Raw genomic sequence first — 11,239 nt, 5'->3', positions numbered from 1 at the left:
TATGCCGGCCGGAAAGATGAATATAACAGGTGAAAATATTGTCAGTTGTCGAATAAAATCTACTCAAGTAGTTTAGAAATTTGATTGAAAATAATTTTTGATAATTTTAAAATACTTCTTAAACTTATCCAATACAATCCCAAACAGTCGTCCTTCTCTGATCTATTACCACTATTTATCTCCCCCTCCCCAAAACCTCCCTATCAGTCATTAAATACTAACCAGCCAGCAACAATCATTTCTCTAGTACAGACAAACACTCCCCACCTCACACATTTTCAAACCAAACCCATTCAGTATTCACTCAGCATTCCTTCAACATTCCCTGAACATTCCCCTTTACTCCACCTGAACACTTATCCCCATATTTTGAACCCCCCACCCTTCATCATACACTCAACGTCCCCTCAACATTCCCCTCTACTCCACCTAACATTCCACCCCCACATTTTCAACCCCCACCCGTTCAAAATTCCCTTAACACTCCCTCATCATTCCCTTAACATTCCCTTCAACATTCTCCATAACACTCCACGACATTTCATTTTTTCACAAATATTTCACTCAAATCTCACAAATAAAGCAAATTCCCTTCATAACTGATCCCCGATCAAAACATTCCCTTCATATTTTCAAGAGCATACCCCCATCATTCCATTCACCCCCTCCCCTACATCTCTTGGACTTACCTACCAATCAATTTCCACAAAATGTTTTTACCAAAATATATCTCTAGCAAACAACAATAACAGCTGGCGAAACTACCCAACAAAACAAAAAAAATGTTAACAAAAACATAAAAACAACAGTCAAATAGCGAAACAATTCAACTAATAACCGCATGCGACACGTCAATTTTTCCTACGAGTACAACATCAGATTTTCATCCGCCGCTGTCGCAGTTAAAAACACAATTCATGAATCTAATTGATAGATAACTCTTCATTGATTTATACATCAAAGCGTTACATCCGTCAGATTCGTGATATTGCTTTAAAACCTCACAGAAACAACACATTTAGTATTCTACCAACGCATCTCGCTATGACATTGCCGTGAATAATTAATGCTGATTAAACGATTTTTCTTAGAAATGTAATGTTATTGATGCTATTTGTGGATTATGGTTTTGTTTGATAAATAGCCCAGCTAGCCTCCTGTTGATTCATGTGTCGATAGCTTTGTGTGAAAACGTATCTTGTTGTTGCTCAAGAAAACCATTACATGGTTATTTCCCTTGCTTGATCCTGCTGCAAATTTATAGAAACCGTTTTAATAGCATATTTAAGTTTGCGAATGCCTACCGAAGAATAGTGTATTTATAGTGTACGAGCCGACCCGCTGCGTATCATACGCCGCTATTTAGTTGTTTTTTTCTACTTTTCAGTAATTTATAATTTGTGAATTCGACAGTACCAATGCTGCCACTGAAAATATTTGCTTAAAAACACTAAACCCCCCTCCCCCCCCCCCCCCACGTGAAAGCAGCCTCCTCTTAGTTACCTCCTCTAAGTTTAAAATCGTTTCAAACTAAATTATCTGCCCCTAATAGCCGTCACCAAACCCGTCTCTATGATTGTAAAATGTAAACAGCGTGACCACAGCTCACCAGACAATATGGGGGTGGGGTGGGGGTGGTAGTGATAGTGATAGAGAGAAAGAGAGGGGAATGCAAGGAGGTGCTTGCAGCTTGTTTTCTAACGGCTCCCAGAAGAGAATTATATATATAGATTACTTTATATGTCTAATCGACGGATTCCAACTTCTTCAATATCTCCCCCCCCCCACCCCAATACACCCCACTCTTATTTTTAATCTGACAACAGTACTTATCCTACAAGTAGTATTTGATCTAGTTTATAATTAATTTTTTTATTAATTAATTTTATAAAAAGAGAAATATGATGTAGGGAAAAATTTAATTAAAATTATTGTCAACGTTCGTATTTTCGTTTAAAAAAATGATTGGATATTTGAGAAGACGATGTTTTTGTATAAGTTGTTGTTTTTAGTGTTTTGAGAAATAATACGGAGGGTTAAAAAGTCAGTGTGAATTTATTCAGGGCGGAGAGTTGACGGGAAAAAACGGGAACTTTAAGGTATAACTACATATAAACAGATCACTAAGTCGTGTGGGTGTCGAGTAGCAGGATCATAGTGTCGATATAGCAGTAACATCACAATATCACCAAAGTAAGTCAATATAACTGTAAAATTACAATAACACAGCAGGTAAGTCTGGTGGGTGTATAGAAGAAGGATCATAGTGTATATATTACAGTAACATCACAACATCACCACAGTAAGTCGTGTGTCATAATGTCGATACAGCAGTAACATTTCAATATCACTGCAGATAAGTAGATACGTCAATTGGCTGTCTAGTAGCAGGATCATAGTGTCGATATAGCAGTAACACCACATCACCACAGTAAGTCAATATAACTAACATTACAATATTACAGCAGGTAAGTCTGGTGGGTGTATAGAAGAAGGATCATAGTGTATATATTACAGTAACATTACAATATCACCACAGTAAATCGCGTGTCATAATGTCGATATTACAGTAACATAACAATATCAACGCAGATAAGTAAACAAGTCTAGAAGTAGGATCACAGTGTCCATATAGTAGGAACATCACACTATCACAGCCGATGGTGTTATAATTTTCTAGTTTTTTTTTTGACTCCTCAAAAGCGGAATAAATAATTGAACGAAAAATGAGATTGTCCACAATTGACGTCACATATCGAGGGCTATCCAGGGGTGTGAGTTAACTTTAATTTGTAGTGGGGGTGGGGGGGATAAAGGAGGAAATAAGTTATGGAAGTGTCCTTTTAGGGTGTAAAAAGGGGAGAAAAAGTTGAATTTCGATAAACCGATCGCTATTTTTTACATTTAGTTTAGTGGGTATAAAACTTGGTTATGTCATATTAAGTGGGGTAGGGGATAACAACAGTTGAAGCACGCTGGATAAGGCAAGACTTTGCTTAAAAGTGAGCACTGTCTTTAATAGGCATACAGGTAGTTCTCTAAAATATTTCTCTCACCATAAGCACAATCCAAAACGTAATCCTAAGTCCAAACAATGATTGTAACCCCGTGCTTAACCATAAACCAAATTAATAACTAAACGCTTAACCTAACCCTGATGCTAACTCTAATTCAAATCAAAACTGTACCACTAACGCTAATTCTTAATCTTAACTTATACTCTTCACTACAATTTATGCTTTAACCTAAATCTAACCCAAACCTAACAGCAGAATTTTCAAGAAAACGCAGTTCAATAAATACCGATAAAATAAATTGTTACCATTTTATTTCTCCCGACCCTCGCCCCATCAAGGAGTCAATCCCTTGATCCAGAAGATTCCTCTACATCTGGGTCGGCGAAGCGTTGAGGTCTTACTCAACCCACTGGGGATTAGCCGGGATAATTGTTTGATTTATTTGTGTCTCTTCTCCTTAGCACGCCCCCTTTTCCTACCATTTTGATACAATTCTTTCGAATCTTTAAATGTATACTGAATTAACAACAACAACAACAAAATCTTTATGATATTGTTTTAAAACCATGATTTAAATTTCCATATGTATTCACGAAATGTTGTAACAACAAGCACATTATGTGCGGGACGGCGTTGCCTAGTGGTGGAGCGTTAGAATACTAATCCTAAAGTCTCGAGTTCGAATCCAGCGTCAAGTCAGTAGAACGTCCCTGAGTCCACCCACCTCTTATGGGTACCTAACTCACGTTACCCAGCTCTGATGGGTACCTAACTCACGTTAAGGAAATTAAAAGCGGATGGGCATAGTGCTGACCACATTATCTCTTCATATGCCGAGGTCACAGAAACAGGTGAACTCTACTTCACTTTCCCCATGGACCATCAGGTTCGAAAAAGGAAATTTACACATGGTGTATGTAAATATAGAAACATGGACCCCAAAATAAAATCTTTCTCATACATATTTGTTAAATATAAATCAAACGTATTAGTCATTATTTTACGTACCGGGTGCAATCAAACTTTTCGGATATAATTACAAGGGTACAACAAGCTAATGCGATGAAAGCTAATTGGCTTGTGAAACAATTAACTCGTGTCAGCTGATTGAAGGCATGACATCGTCCCCGGTTCTTGACTCTAAATACCTAAATGGCTGAATAATTAATTAGTTGAAATTAGACGATAACATCAGCTTTCACTCCCAATTACTAAAACGCATTTTAATTAGTAGTGTTTTATTTGAAACCACGATCAAATTTTGATTGTTTCGTTTTTAATGAAAGTTTCAGTTTTGTTGTATCCAGTATAACTATTTTTTCTATCCAGGGATTTGATTAACTCACAGGTTTATTTTCGAAGATCTGAAATAAATAGAATATAAGCTAATGACCTTTCAACACTTAACGATTTGTTAGTTTTATTTTAGTTGTTGAGTAGTTGATTCCAAGAATAGAAAACGTGTTGCTTTGTGAGTATAAATGTCTGAAACGATACAACAAATACTTAACTTTTAATGACATAGGCGTTACATTTTTGTATCGTTTTGTTTTGTTAACTTTTAAGTTGAATTGGGCGATGGCCACAAGGGGTCTAAGTTTACAATAAATGTTAATTGAAATGTACCGATAGCTTTAGGTTGAAAAGGTTTATTATTTTAAATCGTGCTATGTAAACGGTGAATTTTTAGACTTAATTTAGACATTGAATGTCGGTGCCGATTGCAAGATGATTGTTGTACGCAGCTGCGGAGAGAGTCGGTGAAATAGGTGAGGAAATACCCGTATGTGGTGTTGATTTAATTAAGACGTCTGCTAGATTAATTAAACGATTATTTTAGCGAATTTAATGTTAATTCGTATGACTCGAGTAATTTAAAAAAAAGGTTTTAAATTTCTTTTAGAAAATTAACAATAGGTAGGACAAATGGTTTTTTTTACAAGGGCAATACGAATTGATGTGGCGGAATATTTTTCTCAGCAGTTAAAAATAACCGTGGATGCAGGGTTAAAAAAAAAACGTAATTAGTTTTATAACCTGTCACACTTCTAAAATATATGCTTCTATTGCACAATTCTCGTTTTTATTTTCTAAAACCCAGTTTCTGTTAGTAATGACGAAAACGTTCGTAGTCCGAATCACTCGTTATGATACATTTCCTAGTTAGCCGTAAGTTCGTTACCAAGATCTTTAACAAAACCAACATCTATGCGCTAACTTTTTATTTCCCAGTTCTAAAAATAAGCTAAATTTGGTTGTATCAGTGGCATGAGAAAGGGGTGTTAGGGATTTCCAAAATGAAAGTTGTAGTACGTATATATATATAAATAAATAAATAAATAAATAAATAAATAAATAAATAAATAAATAAATAAATAAATAAATAAATAAATAAATAAATAAATAAATAAATAAATAAATAAATAAATAAATAAATAAATAAATAAATAAATAAATAAATAAATAAATAAATATATATATATATATATATGGGCCTTCAGTTTTTGAAAGCACCCCATGACCCAATCTTTCTAACTACGCCACTGGGTCGCACATTGGCCAACCCAGGTCGCTGTAGGCTAGAGTAATTAAGATGGACATTGCTCAACCCAAGGGTTGCTGAGTGGGCAAGTCTGTCCAGCAGGCGCTAATGATAGGACCCACGACACCGCCGCCCCTGCCCAGAGTCCACACCCAGGCGGTAATGACCTGACGGCTTGTGTAGGGCACGTGACCGGATGGGGTTAAACACTGAACACCTCGCGGGGGGGGGGGGGGGAGCAGGTCGGGGTGTGACGTATGTGTGGTGACCACGTGATGGACAATCTGTGTCTGGACTGGAGTGGAAAGATAGACATAGACACAGGAATAGACAATCCAGAAATAGACAATCCAGAAATAGACGATACCGAAATAGAAAACAAAAGATAGTATCGAAGTTTTGTAGGGCCGGTAGTGCCTGGGGTAGGAATAGGGTCACGGTGAGAAAAAGCGTCATTAGACGACCTCGGTTAGGATTAAGTTACTGTTAGCGTCGTCGCTCAGATAAAGCTTGCGATATAAACAGAAAGAAAACAACACAATTTAGTCCTAAAATGGTTTTAAAAAAAACGCATAAAATCCCAAAACTGACGTCTTTTCGCTTCTAGCATTCCAGTCATTGTTTCATACGCAATTGGCCAGGACATTAGCTTCAACTGCTTAAAAAAAGTATCATTGCGATTCGCCTTCAAGGAAGATGTAACATGTACTCCTAAACTTAAAAACACAACATGTTTATATTTACCGTTACCTCAAGCTATACAATAGGGTCGTCTTGCGGTTATCTGCTGGACAAGATCGGTAGATAAACGCGGCCTTTGTTGATTTTATGTAACAGATATATTTTTTATGTTTGATTTTAAATTACAGAAATTTCAACCTTTTCGTCGCCTAAATAACATCACAACCAAAAGGCGACTGACGAGTCAAGTCTAATGACGGTATTTTCTTCTTCTTCGCATTTACAACACCCAATGGTATACGTAATTTACAACGTCAATATATTCTTTTCTGTTTCCAACTCTTCTGGAATAAGTTCCATGTTTTTTTAATTCCTCTACGTCAGGTGTTTTTTTGTCTCCCTCTTTTCCTCGACGTCTGTGGATTCCATGATATAACATATTATGACAATAACTTTATATTAAATAGATATTCTTCTGCTTTTCTGCTGAATCTAAATTAGTGGTTGTTTACCATTTTGGAGGTACCGAGTCACACCAATTTCTTATGCACAATGCCTGATAAATAGTTCTATCATCCGCACTGACAAAATCCGATCGTGCATCATATGAGTCGGTTGTGTGTCTTGACCTCCGCCGAACCCCTGAAACTGACTCATCAAACCCCTGGGGTTCGATCGAATCCAGGTTAAGAACCATACTACTTGTCTAAATATTTTGACACCCAAGCCTGTTTATGGAAAAACTAAAAACCAAAAACGATCTACATTAACAATGGATTGGATTTGGGGGGGGGGGAAGGGGAAAGGGGGATTTTTTCCAATTTAAAGACTACAGCCAAGCAACATAGGGTGGAGAGGAGGGGGGAGGATGAAACCTTTGATTCTAAAACAACCAACATTATTACCACCCCCATAAGTGTGACGATATAAGACCACCCCCATAAGTGTGACGATATAAGACCATCCCCATAAGTGTGACGATATAAGACCGCCCCCATAAGTGTGACGATATTAGCCAACATTTCACGGCGGACCACTCCCCTGCCGATAATGAAACTCACCAACATCAATATCCGCATCAAAACTACGTAATGGATCTGGTAAAGTTGATCCTATTATCGAATTTCTCGCTTCCAAAGCGATCAAAACAAATAAAACCTCGCTTGGCCTTCTTTAAAAAAAACCTCCGCCTTTGGCTACAGACATTGTACGTGTGTGGGATTTGTGACTGGTCAAATACGGCTTATTACCCAGAACTCCTTCGGGCGTAGGGGGCTTATTTGCATAGGGCGTTTGGAAGATTCGCACGTTATCTTCGTGCGATGTAGGTTGGAAGTGTGGGTGGGGACGTGGGTTGAGGGTGGGAGGGGGGGTGGGTAAAGTCATAACATGTGACAATCAAGGTTAAGAAAATTTACACTGACAGGATTACCACAACAAAACAGATAGGGTTAATTCATGTAGTTTACAACTTGTTAGGAGTGCGCTGTGTAAGATTAATCTAAGTCAGAGGCGTAGCGATGGGCGGGTAGGGGGGACATACGTCCCCGGGCGCCGAAATGGGTTGCAGAAACAAATTAAAATGTCATTTTAGCTGTATTTTTGCAGTTTGAGGGGGGGGGGGTGGGTGGAAATAGAAAAGTTGAGGTGGGAGGGGGTGCAAATCAAAAGTTTAGGAGGGGGGGGGGTGCAAATTGAAAATTTACTCCCGAGGGGGGCGCCAAATTGAAAGTTTGTCCCCGGGCGCCGGGAAGGGTCGCTACGCCTCTGGTCTAAGTGTCGCTTTACATGTACAGATTTATCATATGTCGGCAGTACATTCAGATGATCGCTGAGGTCAAGAAATATAAGAACTCTACTTCTTCTGCCCAGTGGATCGCTAGGTTCAAAAAGTAATCTTTAACATTTACAATATCAGCATACGATTTCCAATGAATTTATAAGCTTGCCTTGCATCATTGTTTTGTTCCCGTAGATTCAGATTTGTGACTTTAAAGAAGACAAAGAACATTTTCGAGAATAACGTGGTGTATGTCTACAACTCATTAAATCTGTGATCAAGACTTTTAGAAAATAACTTCGTACATGAAGAAAGTCAACTCGGTCAAAAAATAAAATATTTTCGTTTCTGCATCATCTATCTGACGTCATGCCCGTTGTTGGCTATTTTTAGCACGCTGTTTTGTCACCGGAAGTAAGCCAATAATTTCTCTCCTGACCACTCGACACTGATTTGATTGTGGGGTCAGATGTACGCGTGCCCGGTAAAGAAACGGTCAATGTGAAACGCAGGTCCGAATTTCAAGAAAAATATTAAGCTGAAGGTCATCGTGCTGTTTATAAGTCTGTTGATTACTTAACATGTTAAGTATTTTAAAAATTAAACTACTTAAATTTAACAATGTTTAAACTTTTATTATCTCAGGGTATTCAATCAACATATTACAACTTTAAAGATAACTTTGGCGCTTTTTTTTTCAAAGACAAGGCTTAATTAATAAAAAGCAAAACAATAATAAATAATTAAAAAATATATTTAAAAATAATATTAATGTTGTTTACAAAACAATTTAATTTTGATAACACGTATTCAATTTTAATTAAACCATTGGCGATAGAATTGATATAGATTTTAGACACAGAATAAAGTGTAACATTGGTCTATTTAGAGCTGTAACAAGTATATGAAAAAGATCCATGGGGTGTGTAAAATATCCTGATGGGTGGGCGGGGCGGACGCGAGTCTGTACATTTTATATACAAACTATGCATGTTTTCATTACTACTACGAGGGGGGGGGGGCATGGCAATGTATGTGTGATGAAATGTAGTGCATTCCCCCCCCCCCTCTTCCCCCTCGAGAGATGCCTTAAAGAAACTCTGGTTTAAACTATTATCGCGGTGACACCAACGCAACATTTTAATGCTCCAGGCTGTAACGTTAACAAAGTGTGAACTAAATGTTCACACTTTGTCTTTTAACTCGTCCCCTTTCTCTTAGGTGGGTCAATTTGACGTAGGCGTGAAAAAAAAACAATCCAGATGTTAATTGCTATCCTTTTAATTAGCACGTACATTTTTAATTTACATTTGCACTTGTGAAAATTTACGTCACGTCATAAAGTACGGGGAGTGTGATGGTATTTTATGTTGCACTGTGGTTCGTTGGTGACGCCAAGTTTTTGTAGTTCAACACTTCGATTGTAACACCAATTATTCGCACAATAACTTCAGTTACAAAACCAGCACTATAAGTTCAGTTATAAAACCAGCACTATAGCTTCAGTTATAAAAACCAGCACTATAAGTTCAGTTACAAAACAATTACTGTAACTCAGCAAAACAGTTGTGTAGCTTCAGTTATAAAGTCTAAACAGTTATAAAACCAGTACATTAACTTCAGTTTCAAAGCAATTACTATAACTTGCTTTCTAAAAACCAGCTCTATAGCGCTTCAACTATAATACTAATACATTTTCTTAGCTAAAAAGCCACCACCGCAATTCTTCATCTAATCACCACGATGTCCACCATGGTAACACCAACTAAGGATGTCAAAGGTGAAGGTGTTAACCACTGGTGTCATTAGTTCGGGCGACACCAGGTTCGTTAACTGAGGTCTTCACTCCACCCCCGTCAACAATTTAGCAGTTTTTGTTTGGCGTCACCCCTTCTCACTACTATATTATTTTTAAAAAACTAGATGAATATGTTGTTTTGAACGTAAATTTATTTTACGATTTTTTCACTACGTTTTTAAAATTATTTTAACTGGAAGAAACATTGTTTTGATCGTAAATTTTACGATTATTTGGATTTTGTGTCACCCTGTGTGGGCCGCATGCCCCATCAAGTTGTGACGCCACAGACGTTAACGTCCCACAGTTTACCCCCCCCCCCCCCCACATACACACACTTTCTACAAAAGTACACTGAAAGAACTTTAAAGGTTTCACCGATACCGTTCTATTAAGAAGAAATGGTATGCATTCTTAAAGGCCGTAGCACTCAATGGATGGGTAAGAACGTGTGGACACGTCATTTCAATTTGTCGACATGCTGCTAACTGTAATTACACAATCCTATATTAATTATAAATGATACGAGAATTTTAATTAACGCAGATTTAATTATACACCCATTTATTTTTAAAGCTGAAAGGATTCAATTCCACATTAAAAAGTGGTTTTCGGTGTGACTTACAAGTATAATATCAGACAGATGAAGCACATATAAAAAAAATGACCTTGTCAGGAAAGAAATAACATCGACAAAAGACATTTAGAAAACAAAATTCATAAATTTCGAAAAGAAATTCCAGAAATTTCAAAAAAAAAAATTCATTCATTTCGAAAAGAACTTTCTGAAATTTGAAAAAAATGTCAGTAAATATAATAAAGACTATTTAACAAACTACGAATGCACCTGTGTGGGCCGGTGTGGTTGAATGATAGAGCAATCGACTGCTAACCCGAAAGTCTCGAGTTAGGAACTCGCTCCGGACTTGAGCCTGTAGAACGTGCCCGAAACCACCCAGCTCTAATGGGTACCCAACTAACGTTAGTCAAAGAATAAGCGACTGTGTAATATCCTAACCACACCATTCCATTATTTGCGGAGGTCAAAAAATTCATGAACACTACTTCACCTGTCCTCTGAATCCTTGTGTCTGAAAGGGGACTTTACTTAAAAAAATAGACGTGTAGTTTAAGTACTAGGAACTGTGTTTTGAACATTTGCATCTAGCAAATAGCAACTGCAGTAGGAGAAAAAAAAAGACAGTGTTACATGCATTTGTCCGGTATCCCAGTGAAACAGCAGTTTAACTACTAGATACATATTAAGCATTAAAAAACATGTAAAAAGAAATTTCAACAATAGGTTTTTCTCAGGTAAAAATCTTTACCTGTATAAGGGGACGCACCGTTCCACGAGCTTACCTCTGGTTTGAGGATTTAACGAGAGAAAGCTGTGCTAAAAATAAATGTATAATGATGCG

At 37.3% G+C, this 11,239-nt stretch overlaps 1 protein-coding gene across 2 annotated transcripts in view; it reads left to right on the top strand.

Annotated features, from left to right (window-relative positions):
* LOC131928717 (uncharacterized) overlaps positions 1–11,239 on the top strand; it is a 46,275-nt gene that overhangs the window by 23,593 nt on the left and 11,443 nt on the right. The gene's annotated exons all lie outside the window — the stretch shown is intronic.

The sequence above is a fragment of the Physella acuta genome, unplaced genomic scaffold, assembly GCF_028476545.2.
Source record: "Physella acuta isolate Inbredline_101_S28 unplaced genomic scaffold, ASM2847654v3 ptg001534l, whole genome shotgun sequence".
Lineage (NCBI taxonomy): Eukaryota > Metazoa > Mollusca > Gastropoda > Physidae > Physella > Physella acuta.
This window is presented reverse-complemented; position numbering and strand designations above follow the sequence as displayed.